Genomic DNA, 21,090 nt, shown 5'->3' with positions numbered 1-21,090 from the left:
TACTTTATTAAACATTGCAGATAGGGAACATTTTTGGAAAGTTCTATTGAACTTTTGAAAGTGGTCCACAGCAGTGCTCTGGACCACTTTTTTCTTCTGCACAGGAACTGGCAGAGCTCCAGGTGGCAAATGCTCCTTAAGATTAGCTCCAGAGTGAGGACAACATGCAACATAAGTGACTCTTTAGCTTTTTCCTTTATTGTGGAAAAATATGCATCATGGCCGGGCACAGTGTCTCACGCCTGTTATCCCAGCACTTTGGGAGGCCAAGGTGGGCAGATAACCTGAGATCAGGAGTTCAAGACCAGCCTGGCCAACATGGTGAAACCCCGTCTCTACTAAAAATACAAAAAATGAGCTGGGAGTGGTGGCAGGCACCTGTAAGCCCAGTTACTGGGGTGGCTGAGGCAGGAGAATCACTTGAACCAGGGAGGCGGAGGTTGCAGTGAGCCAAAGTTGCTCCATTGTACTCCAGCCTGGGCAACAAAAGTGAAACTCTGTCTCAAAAAATACATATGCATAATAAAAAATTGATCATTTTAACCATATTTAAGGTGTACATTTCAGGGGTATTAAGTACATTCACATAGATGTGTAACCATCACCACGATTCGTCTCCAGAATATTTTCATCTTCCCAAACTGAAACGGTCCCCATTAAACACTAACTTCCCATTCCCTCTCCCCCAGCCCCTGGCAACCACTATTCTACTTACTGTCCCTATGAATGTGACCACTCTAAGGACCCCATATAAACAGAATCATACCGTATTTGTCTTCCTGTGAGTGGCTGATTTTTTTTTTTTTTTTTTTTGAGATGGAGTCTTGCTCTGTCACCCAGGCTGGAGTGCAGTGGCCGGATCTCGGCTCACTGCAAGCTCCGCCTCCCAGGTTTACGCCATTCTCCTGCCTCAGCCTCCCTAGCTGGGACTACAGGCGCCCGCCACCTCGCCCGGCTAGTTTTTTTTGTATTTTTTAGTAGAGACGGGGTTTCACCGTGTTAGCCAGGATGGTCTGGATCTCCTGACCTTGTGATCCGCCCGTCTCCAAAATGCTGGGATTACAGGCTTGAGCCACCGCGCCCAGCCGAGTGGCTGATTTCACTTAGCATTATGTACTCAAGGTTCATTCATGTTGTAGCGTGTGTCATAATTTCATTCCTTTTTTAAGGCTGAATAATATTCCTTCATATGGATATACAACACTATGTTTATCCATTCACCTGTTGCCACACACTTGTGTTGCTTCCACCTTTTGGTTATTGTGAATACTGCTGTTACGAAATGGATGTACAAAGGAACATCTGTTTGACTCCCTGCTTTCATTTAGTGTACACCCAGAAGTAAAATTGCTGGATTATATATTAACTTTATATTTGATTTTTTGAGGAATCACCATACCATTTTCCACAGCAGCTGCAGAGTCCTTAACTTTGAAAAGTACATATTAAAATATTTACGGATGAAATCATACGACGTCTGAGACTTGCTTTAAGAGGGTTAAGCAGGGTTGTATGTTAAGGCAAATTAAAGGTTTGCTTCAATTTGCAAATTAAGGTTGTGTTTAAGTTTGGGCTAGAGAAACACAAGATGTGTTATGAGTTGATAATTATTGAAGATGGGTCATAGGAATCGGGTGAGATATCATGCTATTTTCTCTTCTTTCATATATGTTTGAACTTTTCCAAAAGAAAATAAATTTACTTTTCATATACAGTGCTTGAAGTATTCTTAATTCACATTGAGACAAGGGCCTCACACTTAATTATGGAAACAAAAGTACTCAAGCTTACTATATTCTTAGGCAATTATAAATTATATTCAGCATCTAACCCCTCTGGTAAGTCAGGAGTTTGATTAAATGCTGAGTTATATATTCATGTGTATCCTAAGAAGTTAGCAAGGGAAATTTAATCAAATGAGCTACACCTGCTTATGGAAATGCAGACCTTGGTTTTTCTTTTTTCTTTTCTTTTCTTTCTTTTTTTTTTTTTTTGAGACAGAGTCTCACTCTGTCACCCAGGCAGGAGTGCAATGGCACGGTTTCGGCTCACCGCAACCTCCACCTCCTGGGTTCAAGCGATTCTCCTGCCTCAGCCTCCTGAGTAGCTGGGATTACAGATGCCCACCACCACGCCTGGCTAGTTTCTGTGTTTTTAGTAGAGACAGGGTTTCTCCACGTTGCTCAGGCTGGTCTCAAACTCCTGACCTTGTGATCCTCCCGCCTCAGCCTCCCAAAGTGCTGGGATTACAGGCGTGAGCCACCGTGCCCAGCTGGTTTTTCTTAAGAACTGAGCAAGGTCTTCCCAAGTTGCAAAATAACAAGTTTTACCAGAGCTGGAGATAAAGTCACCAGCAATAAGATCAAGCGCACTATTTCACCTGGAAAGCTGGAGAAAAATTATCAGGTTCATTTGTTCTTCATTCATTTGACATATGTTGATTATGCATTTATTCTATACTAGATCCTATCCCAGGCACAGCCATTAATAGAGCAAATAATTTCCTGTTCTTAGGAAACTCACTGTTTAGGGCAGAGAAATCAGACAAATAAACTCAGGCAGATTTATCATCTGTCAGGTAAAGATAGTTTTTATAAGAAAAATGGAGGCCAGGTGTGGTGGTTCACGCCTGTAATCCCAGCACTTTGGGAGGCCACGGCGGGTGGATCACTTGAGGCCAGGAGTTAGAAATCAGCCTGGCCAACATGGAGAAACTCTGTCTCTACTAAAAATACAAAAATTAGCTGGGGATGGTGGTGCATGCCTGTAATCCCAGCGACTTGGGTGGCTGAGGCATGAAAATTGCTTGAACCCAGGAGGCGGGGGTTGTAGTGACCTGAGATCACACCATTGCACTCCAGCCTGGGCAAGAGAGCAAGACCCTGTTGAAGGAAGGAAGGAAGGAAGGAAGGAAGGAAGGAAGGAAGGAAGGAAAGAAGGAGAGAGAGAAGGAAGGAAGGGGAGAGAGAGAAGGAAGGAAGGAAAGAAGGAAGGAAGGGAGGGAGGAGGGAAGCGAGAGAGAAAGAGAGAGAGAAAGCAAGAAAAAGAAAAAGAAAGAAAGAAAGAAGAGAAATAAGGAAGGAAGGAAGGAAAGAGAAAGAAAGAAAAAGCAGCAGCAGGTAAGGGTCAAATAGAGTGGGAGCTATTTTGCAAAAGACTGCTCTAAGAAGGTGATATTTGAGCAGAGACATGAAGGCAGGAAAAGACTGATATCTGGAGGAAGAGCATCGCAAGCACAGGGAACAGCACAGACAGAGGCCTACACGGAAGATGCCTGGCATGCTTGAAGAACATTAAGGAGGCTTGTGTGGCTGGAGTGGAGGAAATAGAAGGACATGAGAGCAGGGAGGTGATGAGGACGACAGGGCTGGCATCCCATGTTGGGCCTTCATTGTTTTAAAATGTAGGTTTTATTATTATTGTTATCTTTTTGACACAGGTTTTTGCTCTATGGCCCAGGTTGGATGCCATGGCATGATCATGGGGAGATTCGCTGCAGCCTCAACCCCCTGGGCTCAAGCAAACCTCGCACCCCAGCCTCCTGAGTCACTGGGACTACAGGCGTGTGCCACCATGCCTGGCTAATTTTTCTGGGTTTCTTTTGTAGAAATAGAGATCTTGTTATGTTGCCAGGGCTGGTCTTGAACTCCTGGTCTCAAGCAATCTTCCCACTTCAGCCTCCCAAATTGCTGGGATTACAGGCATGAGCCACTGCACCCAGCCCAGTTTTATTATCATTCAGGTATGGCAAGGCCACTAGGTCAGGTGATGGCTGCCATTGAAAATATAGTTTGTTACTCACAGGTCCCAAGAAGAAAGGGCACACCATGCTATGCAGGGCCACACAGGGCTGGGCTGGGGGGGAAAAGGGAGTGAAGAAAACATGTGGGCAAGAGCCTTTATTGTGGTTTCCATGGGAAGGAATGAGCCAGGCAGGGTAAGGGCTTCAGGGCATAGGAGCTGCCCCTCGTTGTTTGGTACTTGGCTCTGAGATGATTAGAGCAGGGGGATAGTGTCCAGGGCGTGAGAGCCCAAGAAAGGAGATGGTTGGGGGTGTAGATCTGGATTGGTTGGTTTGCATATAAAAGGCCCTTTACTATCTAGAAATTGGCTAGCTCTGGGAGGGGCCATTCTTGTAGGGTCAGCAAAGCCCCACATATCAGAGAATCAGAAATACATGGTTAAGACCAGGTGCAGTGGCTCATGCCTGTAATTCCAGCACATTGGGAGGCTGAGGGGAGTGGATCACTCAAGGTCAGGAGTTCGGGACCAGCCTGGCCAACATGGTGAAACTTTGTCTCTACAAAAAATACAAAAATCAGCCAGGCATGGTGGCGGGTGCCTGTGGTCCCAGCTACTCAGGAGGCTGAGGCAGGAGAATCTCTTGAACCTGGGAGGCAGAGGTTGCAGTGAGCTGAGATTATGCCACTGCACTCCAGCCTGGGTGAGAGGAAGACTCCATCTCAAAAAACAAACAAACGAGCAAAAACACATGGTTAATACATTGATTTTATGAAACATGCCTCAAAGATGTTTCCTCTTGTTAAGTCACATTGGGGCTCTTAAAATGTTTTGAGTTATAGAACTTCAAAACTCCTGTCTGTCCTGTTCACTGCCTCAGCCTCAGCCATGAAGAGAGGTCAAAATAGAAACCCAACACCTCCAGAAGTGAAAAGGACAAGTTGCAGAGAAGTGCAGGTGTTGAGCTATCTTTATGAAAGAAAGAGACAGAAATATATGAAAAAAGAAAAAGCATTTTGCTCATATTCTCAAGAAGAAACAAAAGATTAGCCAGAAACCAATACAAATTATTTTCCAATGGGGAGAGAGAGAATGAAGCTGGAGACACAGGTAGGAGACATTTGATTCTGATGCCTCTTTAGAAGGAGAACAGCATCATTTCCCCAGAAAATGGAGACTTGGTCCTTTTATTTTCTTCTGTTTTGCCCAATGACTAAAAAAGAGCTTGTATGTATATGGGGAAGATAGCAGAGAATGTGGTAAGAGAATTAGGTTTGGTGACAACAAGAATGGGAGCGCATGCACATGTTTGCAAGGTTACACATAAATATATGCATACATCTGCGATCTCCTTCCATAGCTGTTCTGCCTTTTCTGTCACTGAGATGACAACAACTAAATCATCTCATGTCCCATATGGCAGCCAGACTGTCACAAAGTTAATGGACATAAAGTTCACAAGGGCTTATGGTACAAAAAGTAAACTTTTTTAATTATAAGGAAGTGGGTACGTCACCAGTGTGGCAAACACTGTCCAGCCATGCCCTGACCACTTGAGTGTATGCAGGTCTGACTTCCCCCTGCCAGTCCCCAGGGCATTTTCTCTGGCTATCAAAGTGTCCACTCAGCAGTCTGTGGTGTTAGAGAATTAATACTACCAAGGAGCGTCCTTTAACTTGTGATGGATGGGAGCTGATGGATCAATACCCCAGCTCCCTCACCACTAGCATGCAGTAACGCTGAGGAATGTGCTCTCTGCTGCCTCCCAGAGGTCCCCACTGGTAATTGAGACCCAGTTGCTCATGGTGGTAACTTGCCTGATGGTTCACTTATTACTGGGTCTTCCCTTTCCTACTTTTCTGCCAGTGTGCTTTGGGATCTCCTCCAGTAGCATTCAAATCTCTGCTTCTGGATCTGCTTCTTGGGGGTTGGGGGCAGGGATTCAAATTAAGATAATGAAGTTGGACAGATTCTGTTAGCTACTTCAAAATATTTAGGCGGAAGGAGGAACTTCAGGGCATTCAGGACAGTTTTCCTGGATCCTCCACTGAACTTCCTTCCTTTCGTTTTCTTTCTTTCCTTCCTTCCTTCTTTCCTTCTTTCCGCCCTTCCTTCATTTCTTCCTCCTGTTTCTTCCTCTTATTCTCCTTTCTTTCTCTCTTTTCTTCCTTCCTTCAAGCTCAAGACATGGGGCTGCTTCTCCTGGGGCAATACTTAATGGTGTTACATAAAAAGGGTTTTTTTCCATATTGGGGGAAATATTTTTAGGAAGGACTTCCTTTTTTCCTTCCTTCCTTCCTCCCTTCCTTCATTTCTCCTTCCTTCCTTCATCAAAAAAGAGTATGAAAGGTATGTTAGTCCATTAGTGTTGCTGTAAAGGAATACCTGAGGCTGGGCAATTTTTAAAGAAAAGAGGTTTGTTTGGCTGACAGTCCTGCAGACTGTCTGGTATAGCACGGTACAGGCATCTACATCTGGTGAGGGCCTCAAGCTGCTTCCAGTCATAGTGGAAGGTGAAAGGGAGCTGGCACATGCAGAGACCACAGAGGAAGCAAGAGAGAGCAGAGGGAAGTGCTAGGGTCTTTTTAACAACCAGCTCTTGGGGGAATTAATAGAGCAAGAACTTACGCATTACTGAGAGGACAATACCAAGCCCTTCATGAGTGATCTGCCCCCATGACCCAAACACCTCCCACTAGACCCCATCTCCAACACTGAGAATCAAATTTCAACGTGAGATTTGGAGAGGTCAAATATCCAGACCAAAAGCAAAGGGTCTGGTATGACCAAACAAGTATATATCAGGTACCCCCGGTATGTTTACTACCTGAGCCTTATTGTGCCACCAAAAAATACCAGAAATACTTGTCAAAGATTTAGACCCACACACGCTATCAAAAATGTAGCCATAAGCCACATGTGGCCACTGAGTGCTTGAAATGGGACTCATCGGAATTGGGATCAAGTAAAGCATAAAATACACACCAGATATTGAAGACTTTTGTTTCTGTTTTTGTTTGTTGAGACAGGGTCTCACTCTGTCGCCCAGGCTGGAGTGCAGTGGCGTGATCGTGGCTCACTGCAGCCTTGATCTCCCGGATTTAGGGGATCCTCCTGCCTCAGCCTCCCTAGTAGCTGGGACTACAGGTACATGCCACTATGCCCAGCTAACTTTTTGTAGGGATGGGGTTTTGTCGTGTTGCCCAGGCTGGTCTGGAACTCCTGAAATCAAGCAATCTGCCTGTCTTGGCCTTCCAAAGTGCTAGGATTACAGACACAAGCCACTGTGCCCAGCCTGAAGACTCAATAGTTTTAGAAGTGTGAAATATATCAGTAATTTCTATGTTCATCCCATGTGGAAGTAACATTTTCAATATATTGGGTTAAAAATGCATTATTAAAACTAACTTCACCTGTTTCTTATTACCATTTCTAATGCGGCTACTTGAAAATTTAAAATTACATATGAGATCTTTGTATTTCTTTTTTTTTCTTTTTTTTTTTTTTTAAAGACAGGGTCTCACTCTGTTGCCCAGGCTGGAACACAATGGCACAATCATAGCTCACTGCAGCCTTGAATTCCTGGCCTGAAGCAATCCTCCTGCCTCAGCCTCCCAAGGAGTTGGGATTACAGGGATGAACCACAGCACCCTGACCCCTTGTTGTATTTCTGTTGGACAGTGCTTATCGGGATGACTGCCAAGCCCTGCACTTATTTTTGTTTGTTTGTTTGAGATGGAGTCTTGCTCTGTTACCCAGGCTGGAGTATAGCAGTAGCTCTCAGCTCACTGCAACCACTGCCTCCTGGGTTCAAGCAATTCTTCTGCCTCAGCCTCCCGAGTAGCTGGGATTACAGGCACCTGCCACCACACTGGGCTAATTTTTGTATTTTTAGTAGAGTTGGGGTTTCACCATGTTGGCCAGGCTGATCTCGAACTCCTGGCCTCAAGTGATCCACCCCCCTCGGCCTACCAAAGTGCTGGGATTACAGGCACGAGCCAATGCGCCTGGCCTCTTTTTTCTTTTTTCTTTAGAGACGGTCTCACTCTGTTGCTCAGGCTGGAACACAGCGGTGCAATCATAGCTCACTGCAGCCTCGAATTCCTGGCCTCAAGCAATCCTCCCATCTCAGCCTCCCAAAGAGCTGGGATTATAGGCATGAGCCACAGCACCCTGCTCCCTTGTTGCATTTCTGTTGGACAGTGCTTGTCTGAATGACTATCCCAGCCCTGTGCTTCTGAGCCCCGTGACCCCTCAGAAATGGTTTCCTCATCTAGGAACAATGCAACAGCAACAAAGAATAATAATAGCATGCTAACATCCAAGCTGGGCCCTACTTATGTGAGTTTGAACTATCATTTCAACTCTTTAAGTCTCAGTTTCCTCATCTGCAAAATAAGGATGCAGGCAGGACACACCCCATAGGATCACAAAAGGATGGAACAATGCCTTCCCTCTATATGTGACAGGGTATCTGGGACTACAGATACGATACCCAAGCACAGGGTAGTAGAAAATAAGCACTGACTGCATTGGCGATCCTCTTTACTGAGTGCAGTTGAAATTGCCTCTTACAATGCAAATCAAAACCATAATGAGATACCATCTCACACCAGTCAGAATGGCGATTATTAAAAAGTCAGGAAGCAATAGATGCTGGCGAGGCTGTGGAGAAACAGGAACGCTTTTACACAGTTGATGGGAGTGTAAATTAGCTTAACCATTGTGGAAGACAGTGTGACGATTCCTCAGGGATCTAGAACCAGAACTATCATTTGATGCAGCAATCCCATTACTGGCTATATACCCAAAGGATTATAAATCATTCTACTATAAAGACACATGCACACATATGTTTATTGCAGCACTATTTACAATAGCAAAGACTTGGAACCTATGTAATACAAGGATCACAAATGCCCACCAATGATAGACTAGATAAAGAAAATGTCGCACACATATACCATGGAATACTACACAGCCATAAAAAAAAGAATGAGATCATGTCCTTTGCAGGGACATGGATGAAGCTGGAAGCCATCATTCTTAGCAAACTAACACAGGAACAGAAAACCAAACATCGCATGTTCTCACTCATAAGTGGGAGTTGAATGAAAATACATGGACACAGGGAAAGGAACATTACACACCGGAGCCTGTCAGGCAGTGGTGGGGAAGGGGAGGGAGAGCATTAGGACAAATACCTAGTGCACGTGGGGCTTAAAACCTAGATGGTGGGTTGATAGGTGCAGCAAACCACCATGGCACAAGTACACCTATGTAATAAACCTGCACGTTCTGCACATGTATCCTGGAACTTACCGTAAAATAAAAAATAATAATAATACAATTAAAAATAAAATAAAAAGAAAGAAATTGCCTCTCATGTCCAGGGAAGCACCTGGTGCTCCAGAAACAGAGAAGGCAGAAACAGAAAAAGACCCACTGGAGGCCAGGCGCAGTGGCTTACGCCTGTAATCCCAGCACTTTGGGAGGCCAAGGCAGGTAGATCATGAGGTCAGGAGTTCGAGACCAGCCTGGCCAACATAGTGAAACCCTGTCTATACTAAGAATACAAAAATTACAGCTAGTCATAGTGGCACGCACCTGTAGTCCCAGATACTCAGGAGGCTGAGGCAGGAGAATCATTTGAACCCAGGAGGTGAAGGTTACAGTGAGCCGAGACCTTGCCATTGCACTCCAGCCTGAATGACAGAGCAAGACTCCGTCTCAAAAAAAAAAAAAAAAAACCCACTGGAGGCACAATCAAATAAAGGTAATAGAAAAAGAGACCCCAGCATCACTTATTGGTGGGAATAAAAATTTCACCTAAGAATTACATGTGGAGAGAAACATGAACCCATTCGTGTTCAGACTGTTCAAATGCATGTTGTCCCATAGAGAGCACTTAATGGGTTGACTTGACAGACCATTAAACCTCGCTTCTGTGTCTCTTGCCTTCCCTTCCTTGGCGGCGTCTGTGTCTTTTGTTGTGGAAAGGTTTTCATCCCATGCCGACAGAAATCACTCAACTTTCACCTGAGGCATCATTTAAGAGCACGCCTCAGAGGACTATGTGTTCCTTGGACGCATGTGTCAAAATATCATGTGGATCCCAGAAATATGTACCTTATGTATCTATAGGAAAAAAGAAATTAAGAGGAACAAGTATAGAGATTAATACTATTTGCAGATTAAATGACGATCTAATTAGAAAACATAGGAAGTTAAATAAAAATATTAGAAACAATGAGATAATTCCATAAGGTGGCTAGTTATACAAATTAATATAAAAATTGAGTCGGGCTCAGTGGCTCTTCTTTGTAATCCCAGTGCTTTGGGAGGCCAAGGTGGGAGAATTGCTTGAGACCAGGAGTTCAAGACCAGCCTGGACAACATAGCAGAAACCCTGTTTCTGAAAAAAAAAAAAAAGTATATTACAAGGGCATGGTGGTGCAAACTTGTAGTCCCAGCTACGCAGGAGGATGAGGCAGGAGGATGAGGCTGCAGTGAGCTATGATCACAACTCTGCATTCCAGCCTGGCCAACAGGGCAAGACCTTGTCTCAAAAGCAAACAAACAAAAAATTATTATAAAAGTCAATGCTGCCCGGGCGCAGTGGCTCATGCCTGTAATCCCAGCACCTTGGGAGGCTGAGGTCGGGAGTTCAAGACAGGCCTGACCAACATGGCAAAACCCTGTCTCTACTAAAAATACAAAAATTACCGGGTGTGGTGGTGCCTGCCTATAATCCCAGCTACTTGGGATGCTGAGTCAGGAGAAAGCTTGAACCCAGGAGGTGGAGGTTGCAGTGAGCCGAGATCGCACCATTGCACTCCAGCCTGGGCGACAGAGTGAGACTCTGTCTCAAAAATAATGATAATAATACTAACTATGCATGATGACTACTTCCTGAATAAAATGGGGAAAAAAGGTCTCATTTAAAAAAGCAAAACAAGATGAAGTATTGTACTGAAAACAAACTTGGCCAGGCTCAGTGGCTCATACCTGTAATCCCGCAGGCCGAGGCAGGTAGATCACCTGAGGTCAGGAGTTCAGGACCAGCCTGGCCAACATGGTGAAACCCCATCTCTACTAAAAATACAAAAAATTAGCCAGTAGTGGTGGTGCGTGCCTGTAGTCCCAGCTACTCTGGAGGCAGAGGCTGGAGAGTCTCTTGAATGCGGGAAGTGGAGGTTGCAGTGAGCCGAGATTGTGCCACTGCACTCTAGCCTGGGCCACAGAGCAAGACTCCATCTCAAAAATAATAAAATAATAATAATGCTAACTATATATGATGACTGCTCAGTGAATAAAATGGGGGGAAAATCTCATTTACAAAAGCAAACCAGGATAAACTACTGTATTGAAAATAAACTTATGGAATGGGAAGAACCCTTGTGAAAAGAACTTTAAAATTCTACTGAAGAGTGTGGTATAATCCTCCAATACATGAAAATAAACGCAGTTATTGAGAGGAAAACAATACTGTGTAAAAATAAATTCTGTCCAAGTTACTCTATGAATAAAAGTGTGATTTGTTCCCAAATCAAGAAAAAACCAAGTCACCTTGGGGGACCAGAATCAGGGGAAAGAGATTTAACTGGACTCGAAGATGTGTCACAAGGCGGCACGGCATATGTTGGAATTGTATGACCTTAGGCAAGCTGTTCAACCTCTCTGGCCTCAGCGTGCTCCTTAGTAAAACAGGGAAATTGCAGTGTTCGTATGATTGGTGATTGCGTGGGTTAAAGTCATGTTAGATAGGCTCAGAGCCTGGGTGGCGGTGTTGGTAATTTTCACTGCCTCCGACTTACAGTCATTTGTTATCACCAAAGTGACTCCCCTCCTCCTACAGTCTGAGAGGGCTCCTGGTATATCAAAAGCATGTGAAAAGCAATTGTGTCCTTTGGACATTTTAGTACATTAGCTCCCACTGAATGTAACAATTGTGGCCAGGGTGGTGGCTGTCACCGGTAAACTCAGAGCTCTGGGAGGCCAAGGCAGGAGGCTTGCTTGTGTCCAGGAGTTCAAAACCAGACTGGGCAACATAGCAAGACCCTACCTGAAAAAAAAATAGCCAGACATGGTGGCACATGCCTGTGGCCTCAGCTACTTTGGAGACTGAGGTGGGAGGATTGTTTGAGGCCAGGAGGTTGAGGCTGCAGTGAGTCATGATTGTACCACTGTACTTCAGCCTGGGTGACAGAGCAAGACCCCATCTCAAACAAACAAACAAACAAAGTGAGTCTGAAAGTTTTCTTTAAATTTTTTTCTTTCTTTTTATATTTTTAGGAGACAGGGTCTCATTTTGTTACCCAGGCTAGAGTGCAGTGGTACAATCATAGCTCACTGCAGCCTTGAATTCCTGGGTTCAAGCCTTAGTGTCCCAAAGCACTGGGACTAAGGTGTCAGCCACTGCATCCAGCCATAAATCAAATTTCTTTCACTTGTTTTAAAAATTTTTGCAAAGGTAAAGTAATTTTTATTTTAAAACATTTTAGGCTGGGCATGGTGGCTCACACCCATAATCCCAGCACTTTGGGAGGCTAGGACAGGCAGATCACCTGAGTCAGGAGTTCGAGACCAGCCTGGCCAACATAGTGAAATCCCATCTCTACTAAAAATACAAAAATTAGCTGGCATGGTGGCACACATCTGTAATCCCAGCTACTCGGGAGACTGAGACATGAGAATCACTTGAACTCGGGAGGCGGAGGTGGCAGTGAGCCAAGAACGCACCACTCCAGCCGGGATGACAGAGTGAGACAGTCTCAAAAGAAGAAAAAAACACAACATTTTAAAGACACTCTCCCATGACTTCTCCAATACAAACACTGGGTATTTTATCATATTTCTGTTTGATTCTCCCCGCTAAGGTTTTTATTTCTCACACAAATGTAATTATAGTTTAAAGATTTTATATACAATAGTTTTTCATCCTCTGAGTATTCACTATATGGCTCATTATCCAAGTATTTACACCGTTATGTGTTTAGGGAAGCAAAAGTCATTCTAACATTAAAATTGTCACTAATGAACTGACAACTTCACAATTATCCCCCTCCACCATCCATTTTGGAGTAACACAAACATTGCTGTGGAAGCCATCAGATCAGTGTGTTTGTCAATGTTTATCTCTGATTGTTGATGGTTGTTTGAAATTCAATGACACAATTCAAAACTATGTGAAATAACTGCAGACTGAACATTGAAAATCTTTGCAAGGGGCAGCAGGATTTCATGAAGTCAATCAAAGTGATGTTGGAGAGCTACTTGCAATGCAGAGAATGCCATCGTTAAGTGAGGAACTTGCAATGAGGCTGGTAAACAATCCAGAAGAAGATGACAAGTGGATGATAGTGACTAATGCTTTGAAATAAAATGAATGGGCTGGGAGCAGTGGCTCACGCCTGTAATCCTAGCACTTTGGGAGGCTGAGACAGGCAGATCACCTGAGGTCAGGAGTTCGAGACCAGCCTGGCCAACATGGTGAAACCCCGTCTCTACTAGAAATACAAGAAAAGTAGCCAGTCATGGTGGCTGGTGCCTGTAATCCCAGCTACTCGGGAGGCTGAGGCAGGAGAATTGCTGGAACCTGGGAGACAGAGGTTGCAGTAAACCGAGATCACACCACTGCACTCCAGCCTGGGCAGCAGAGCAAGACTCTGTCTCAAATAAATAAATAAATAAATAAATAAATAAATAAATAAATAAATAAATTGAATGAATGGATGATCGAATGGTTTAAAAGGCCCTCTGAGGCACCTTGTTTTGGCCCACAAAATGATTTCCACCAAAGTCCGAGATTACATAACTGCCTCTAGGTTTTTGAGGAATCGCCACACTGTCTTCCACAATAGTTGAACTAATTTACATTCCCACCAAAAGTGTAAAAGCATTCCTTTTTCTCCCACTACCAGGTACATGCCCAAAGGAATATAAATTGTTCTGTTATAAAGATACATGCATGTGTATGTTTATTGCAGTACTATTCACAATAGCAAAGACATGGAACCAACCCAAATGCCCATCAATGATAGACTGGATAAAGAAAATATGGTACATATACACCATGGAATACTATGCAACCATAAAAAGGAACGAGATCATGTCCTTTGCAGGGACGTGGATGGAGCTGGAAGCCATTATCCTCAGCAAACTAACGCAGGAACAGAAAATCAAATATCGCATGTTCTCACTTATAAGCGGGAGCTGAATGATGAGAACACATGGACACACAGAGGGAAACAACACATGATGGGGCCTTTTTGAAGGTAGGGGGTGGAAGGGAGAGCATCAGGAAGAAGAGCTAATGGATGCTGGGCTTAATATCTAGATGATGGTATGATCTGTGCAGCAAATCACCGCGGCACATGTTTACCTGTGTAACAAACCTGCACATGTGCCCTGGAACTTAAAAGTTGGGGGAAAAAAATTACACCACTGAAGTCAAAGATGAAATGAAAGGTGTTCTGTTGTTCTACCATACAATTTTGTTGGGAAATAAGGCACACTTGAACACAGTCATCCCTAGGTATCCATGAGGGTTTGGTTCTAGGAATCCTGGATGGATACCAAAATCTACAGATGCTCAAGTCCCCAAAGTAAGATGGCGCCGTGTTTGCAAATAGCCTGTGCACATCCTCCAGCACACTTTAATTAATTAATTATTCATTTATTTTTTGAGACAGGGTCTCACTCTGTCGCCTAGGCTGGAGTGCAGTGGCACCATCTCGGCTCTCTGCAGCCTCAACCTCCCAGGCTCAAGTGATCCTCCCACCTCAGCCTCCCCAGTAGCTGGGACTAAAAGTGTACACCACCACGCTCAGCTAATTTAAAAAACAAAACAAAACAAAAAAAATATATATATATATACACACACACACATACATATTTTGTAGAGACAATCTTGCTATGTTGCCCAGGCAGGTCTTAAACTCCTGGCCTCAAGCAATCCTCCTGTCTCAGCCTCCCAAAGTACTAGGGTTAAAGGCATGAGCCACTGCGCCTAGCCCAGTATGCTTTAAGTCATCTCTAGATTAATTGTAATACCCAAGATCATGTAAATGTTATGTAAACAGTTATTGTATTGCTTAGGGAATAATGACAAGAAAAAAGTCTGTACATGTTCAGTACAGACGCAATCATTGCAGGCCTAATTACATTTTACATCTGCAACTTGTTGAACCCACGGTTCGTTGAACCTGTGGATTCAGTGTGTAGGGCTGACTGTATCAACTTTTGATTCTTTGTTCATTCTAAGAAGCTGATCATGTTTGGAATTGCTATTTAAACTCTGTTGAACACAATTAAAAAATTAACTGAGGCTTAGAAAGTGTGGCTTCATTTTACAGGACAAAGTCCCAATTGCATCTCTCTCATCACCCCCAAACTGCTGCTCCCTGTGAAATTCAGATTCCTGTATTCAGTGGATTCAGTTTAAGCAGCTTTTTCTAGTACTTAGTACTCTGAAATGAATAGGTTTCCTCTAGCACTTTCTTACTTAAAATCATATTACAACCACCATTATCTTTGATGGCTACATTCATTTAATTTATTTACTTATTCCTTTTTTATGAACTTTTAATAATGTTTCTGATGAGATGCTTTTAAAAGCAATAAGGAAATGAGTAATGATATGTCTTTGTGCGTTTAGCTATGACGATTTTATCCGACATGTGGAATGACTGGATTAGATGCGAAATTGCAACGTTTGTATGACTCTTGATACGTATTTCTCAGTGTTTTTCCAAACTGCCTGTACAAATGTGCCCTGCCATCAGAAACATTTGGGGAGATATTTCTACTCCTCACAGATTACATGTATTTGTTGAACACCACTGTAGGCCAGGCGCTATTCTAGGCACCTGGGATACAGCCCGGAATGAGATGACCCCCAATAGCTGCCCTCATGGAGCTGACACTCAAATTCAGAAAAACAGACAACAAATAATTGTTCAATGTGGTAGACATCATGTATTATAGAAAAGTAAGGTGGTGATATAGGAGCTAAGAAGAAATTATTTAGGCAGATAGTGAGGATATGCGAGTCCTCAATAAGATTTTCCTTTTCAAGAAAAGCAGCCCCCAAATCATTTCTTTTCTAACAAAGAGCAGCCTGTAAAATCGAGCTGCAGACATAGTCAAGCAAACTGGAAATTTGCCAGGTGAATGCGGGCAGCTGCGCCAACAGGAAAAGGCTACCTGGGACTAGGCATGTTCAAAATGGCGGCCTCATCTTCCCTTCTCTTTGTCAGCCACGTGTACGGTAAGCAGCAGCTAACATGGCACCAGCGAGGCAAAGACCCTATTTGCATAAAATTAGGGCGAGGCAGCCAGCTTCCCCACGTGCTATGTCAACGTCACACCTGGTCCAGCCAATCTTTGGGCCCTATGCAAATCAGACACCGCCCCCTCAAGCCTGTCTATAAAATCTGGTGCACTCTGCCATGGGTGGGAAGCCCCATTCGGAAGCCCCTTTCACACAAGAGAAAGAGCTATTCTCCTTTCTCTTTCTTTTGCCTATTACACCTCTGCTGCTAAACCCACTTCTTGTGTCTGTCCTTGATTCCCTTGGTATGTGAGGAGAAACTTCCTGTATTTACCCCAGACAACAACCCTGCTTCGGTGGGATCCAGAGAGGATGATCAGGGAAGCCTCCTTGGTAAGATAAAAATCAAGCAGACATTTGAAAGCGGCAAGGAAGGCTACCATCAGAAATCCGTGGGAAGAGCACTCTAGGACAAGGGAACAGCCTATGCAAAGGCCCTGGGGCAGCAACGTGCTTGGTGTGTACCGAAAAGCAGACGGGGGGCAGATCATGCAGGGTCTTGTGGACCACAGGTGGGACTTTGGCTCCTATGGTGAGTGAGGTAGGAGCTGTGGAGGATTCTGAGCAGAGGAGGGACCTTAGCCTGGCTCAGGTGTTTACAGGTGCCCTCTGGTGAGGAGAGCAGATGGGAAAGAAAGCAGAAGCAGGAGGGGAGGAAGAAGAAACCACATGGGTTAGGTGGGGGGCGGGGGGAGGGCGTGACCAGGTGGATACCGCGGTGAATTAATTCTGGACGTATTGAGATGGTAAAGCAGACAGGTGTTGCTTATGGATCGGAAGTGGAGGATGCCTGGAGAAGAGAAGTCAAGAATGCCTCAGGGATTTTGACATGAGCAGCCTGAGGACACAGCTCTGCCATCCGCTGAGGGGAAGAAAACTGGGGCGGGGAGGTGGGAGGGAGAGGGTAGTGTTGGGGGAAGATAACAATTCACTCACCACTTCTCCCTTGAATTATAGAATCACCCCACAGCAGTATTCATAAAGAATGAAAATGCAAACATCTATTAATAATTATTCGCAAATGCTGCATATTAGCCAGTTTAGATAAACCCTGCTCTCTGGGAATTTTGCCAGAAAAAAATCCCCAAATAAGCTTCTACAGCTATCAAAGCCAATAAAATGCCATCAGGGAGTAGACGGAGAACGGCAAAGTCCCTTCCTCATGTGAGAATCTGTTTAATCTAACATTAGTATGCCTTCATCTACCCTTCTGTAAGACCCAGGATTGTCTGAACACAAAGATAAACATAACGGAGCTAAAGAAAGACATGAAGTGAGAAAACAAAATAATCGTGGGGATAGGATGTTTGGCAAGACTAGATGAGGACTTCTCAAGCTAGAAGGAGACGATTACACCTAACTAGCTCCCACTAAGGGCAGTTCCACTCTTCTTTCTCTCTTTGCTGCCTACCCCTCACCAATGCCAGATGGATTAGAGTCTGTGTCTCTGCTTCCATTGTTGTTTGCAGCCACCTTGATCATACAAACTGCCCTGCTGTCATCTGTTGTTTATTTACTCATGCAACAAACAATTATTAAGCTGCTACTATGTTGCAGGCACTGTACTAGATGCCTGAGATAGAGTGTTTCAGAGACCACTGGTTACCCACCCATCCATTATCCCCTCATAACTTCCCTAGCTTTCAGAACCCAGCAATAAAACAGAACTACATTTCCTGGGCACCTTTGCAGAGATACGCAGCCGCGTGAACAATTCTGACCAATCAAACATAAGGATGCTGATCTCAACTGACCTTTGTCCTTTGATCTTCTTCCTTCTTTCTGTCTGAAGCACTGATGTGATGGCTGGGGCAGCAGCAGCCATCCTGAGACTGACCATGAGGAAAAGACCAAGCCAACCTTGGTCCTGGCTGAACATCCTTGGGCCACTGCAGTATTTTTGTTTTATATACCACCAAATAAAAATTTTAACTGATACACATGTATGTTCTGAAAAAGTCTTTTTACCAGCCTGTTTCTCCACATAAGACTTCTTGAGGCTGGGTGCAGTGGCTCACACCTGGAATCCCAGCACTTTGGGAGGCCAAAGCAGGAGGAACACTTGAGCCCAGGAACTCGAGACCAGCCTGGACAATACAGCAAGACCCTGCCTCTACTAAAAATACAAAAATGAGCTGGGTGTGGTGGCACACACCTGTAGTCCCAGCTTCTCAGGAGGCTGAGGTGGGAGGATCAATTGAGCCCAGGAAGTTGAAGCTGCAGTGAGCTATGATCATGTCACGGCATTTTATCCTGGGCAACAGCACGAGACCCTGTCTCAAGCGATAAATAAATAATAAAAGTAATGTTAAAAAGGAAGACTTCATGAGGGCAGAAACCAATTTTATTTAGCTTCATAAGCCCTCAAGAACTGTCGGATGAATTCACGAGTGAGTAAGGTAGCATGACTTTTATAATTTAAAACGCAGCGGGCCCAGGAAGGGCACTTCTTCCCCTATTCGCTCCCTGCTTTGGTGCCACATCTCTGGCAGTGGCTGATCCCTTCCACGATGACAGCTCCTGCCAGCAGCTCCTCCCTCATCATTCCAGCTCCCACTGGCTCCAACATTGCAATTTCATCAATCCAGGGATGGTAGGGGTTTCCTGCTATTGCTAGCCTCTGGGTGGCCAATGTCCCACGTGGGTTAACTCTGTCCACACCTCTGTAAGGAAGCCCTTCCTTTTCTTTTCTTTGTTTGTTTCTTTTTTCTTATTTTATTTATTTATTTATTTTTTGACAGGGTCTCTCTCTGTTACCCAGGCTGGAGTGCATTGATATGATCACAGCACACTACAGCCTCAATCTCCCAGGCTCAGGTGATCCTCCTGCCTCAGCCCCCTGAGTAGCTGGGACTACAGGCATGTGCCACCACGCCTGGCTAATTTTTGAATTTTTTGTAGAGATGGGGTCTCACTATGTTGCCCAGGTCGGTCTCAAACTCTTGGGCTCAAGTGATCCGCCCACCTCAGCCTCCCAAAGTGCTGGGATCACAGGCATGAGCCACCACACCCAGCAAAGCTCCTCCTTAATGCCTCTTCCTTTCAAATATCTTGGGGCTGGAGAGTGAACTCTGTTTCCTCTGTGGACTCGGAGAGACACTCGCCACCAGGTGGTAAGTTCAAGGGCACAGAACACATATCTGCTTTACTCACTAGTACCCCAGACCCAGCACAAGTTCTGCCACGGAGAAGTTGCTCAATGAATATTTATAGAATAACTAACCTCACTTCCTATTAAATAAACCAGAATAAAAATAATAAGGTGATGCCATTTTGCCTATTAAATTAACAACAAAAAATATTTTTTTGAGACAGGATCTTGCTCTATTGCACAGGCTGGAGTACAGTGGTGTACTCATGGCTAACTGCAGCCTCGACTTCCCAGGCTCAAGCAGTCGTCCCATCTCAGCCTCCATAGAAGCTGGGACTATAGGTGCGTGCCACCACGTCTGGCTAATTTTTGTATTTTTAGTAGAGATGGAGTTTCCCCACATGACCCAGGCTGGTCTCCAACTCTTGGGGTCAGGCAATTTTCCCACATTGGCTTCCCAAAGTGTGGGATTACAGGCATGAGCCACTGTGCCTGGCCCAAAAAATGTTTTTAAAACAATAAAACCCAATGCTGGTCTGTATGCATTGAAATGAATAGACTCAAGCATTGCTGTTAGATGTGTAAATTGATACAACCCTTTGGAAAAACCATACGTATAAGACACCATTAAAATAGTACTCATTTTTGACTCAGTAAAACTAATCCTGGAAATCTAATACAAAGAAACGAATCCCAATGAAGGGAAAACGTATGTAAAGATTTGATTGTAGCATTATGTATAATGTCAAAATATACCCAACAGTAGGTTATAAGGAAAAGACCTTTCTATAGCCATTAAAATTACAGTATGAAAATGTGGTGGTCTCCCAAATATGGGTGATTTTCCCCCTCTGGTTTCTGTGCTTTCACAAAATATATATATATTTTTTTTTCTAATAAATAATTTTAAAAGATATTATCAGGGAAATAAATTAAATGTTTTAATTTAAAAACCTGCTACTCCTGGAGTCCTTTTTCTCAATCTCGGATTTTCTTTGCACTCCATAGACTGGTAACCCATAGGATAGAGAAAGTTTCTTCTCCAATATCTGACCTATTTTGTGGGGATGATGGGAACAGAGTCTCACCCTGTCACCCAGGCTGGAGTGCAGTAGCACAGTCATAGCTCACTGCAGCCTCAACCTCCTGGGCTCAAGCGATCCGCCTGCCTCAGCCTCCCAAGTAGCTGGGACCACAGGTGTACACCACCATGCCCCCCGGCTATTTTTTTTTTTTTTTTTTTTAGAGATGGGGTCTTGCTTTGTTGCCAAGGCTGGTCTCAAACCCCTGGCCTCAAGAGATCCTCTCACCTCAGCCTCCCAAAGTGTTGGGATTATAAGCGTGAGCCACTGCAGTTGGCCAATCTGACCTATTTTACTGGAAGTTCCTTAACTGGCTTGATAATTTGACAAGAATCAACTGCTACTTGGAGGGAATATGGGAGTGAACATGATTAACAGGAATCCTGCCCTCAGAGCATTGACATTCTAAAGGGAAAACAGGTACAAACAAGATAAGTGAAATTTATAGTATGTTACATGGTGATGATTGCTTAGGATAAAGATGAAACATTTATATAAAGTTCAGAACAAGCGGCCGGGCGCGGTGGCTCAAGCCTGTAATCCCAGCACTTTGGGAGGCCGAGACGGGTGGATCACGAGGTCAGGAGATCGAGACCATCCTGGCTAACACTGTGAAACCCCGTCTCTACTAAAAAATACAAAAAAACTAGCCGGGCGAGGTGGCGGGCGCCTGTAGTCCCAGCTACTCGGGAGGCTGAGGCAGGAGAATGGCGTGAACCCAGGAGGTGGAGCTTGCAGTGAGCTGAGATCTGGCCACTGCACTCCAGCCCGGGCGACAGAGTGAGACTCCGTCTCAATAAATAAATAAATAAATAAATAAATAAATAAATAAATAAATAAAT

This window comes from Piliocolobus tephrosceles, chromosome 21 (assembly GCF_002776525.5).
Source record: "Piliocolobus tephrosceles isolate RC106 chromosome 21, ASM277652v3, whole genome shotgun sequence".
Classification (NCBI taxonomy): Eukaryota; Metazoa; Chordata; class Mammalia; order Primates; family Cercopithecidae; genus Piliocolobus; species Piliocolobus tephrosceles.
This window is presented reverse-complemented; position numbering follows the sequence as displayed.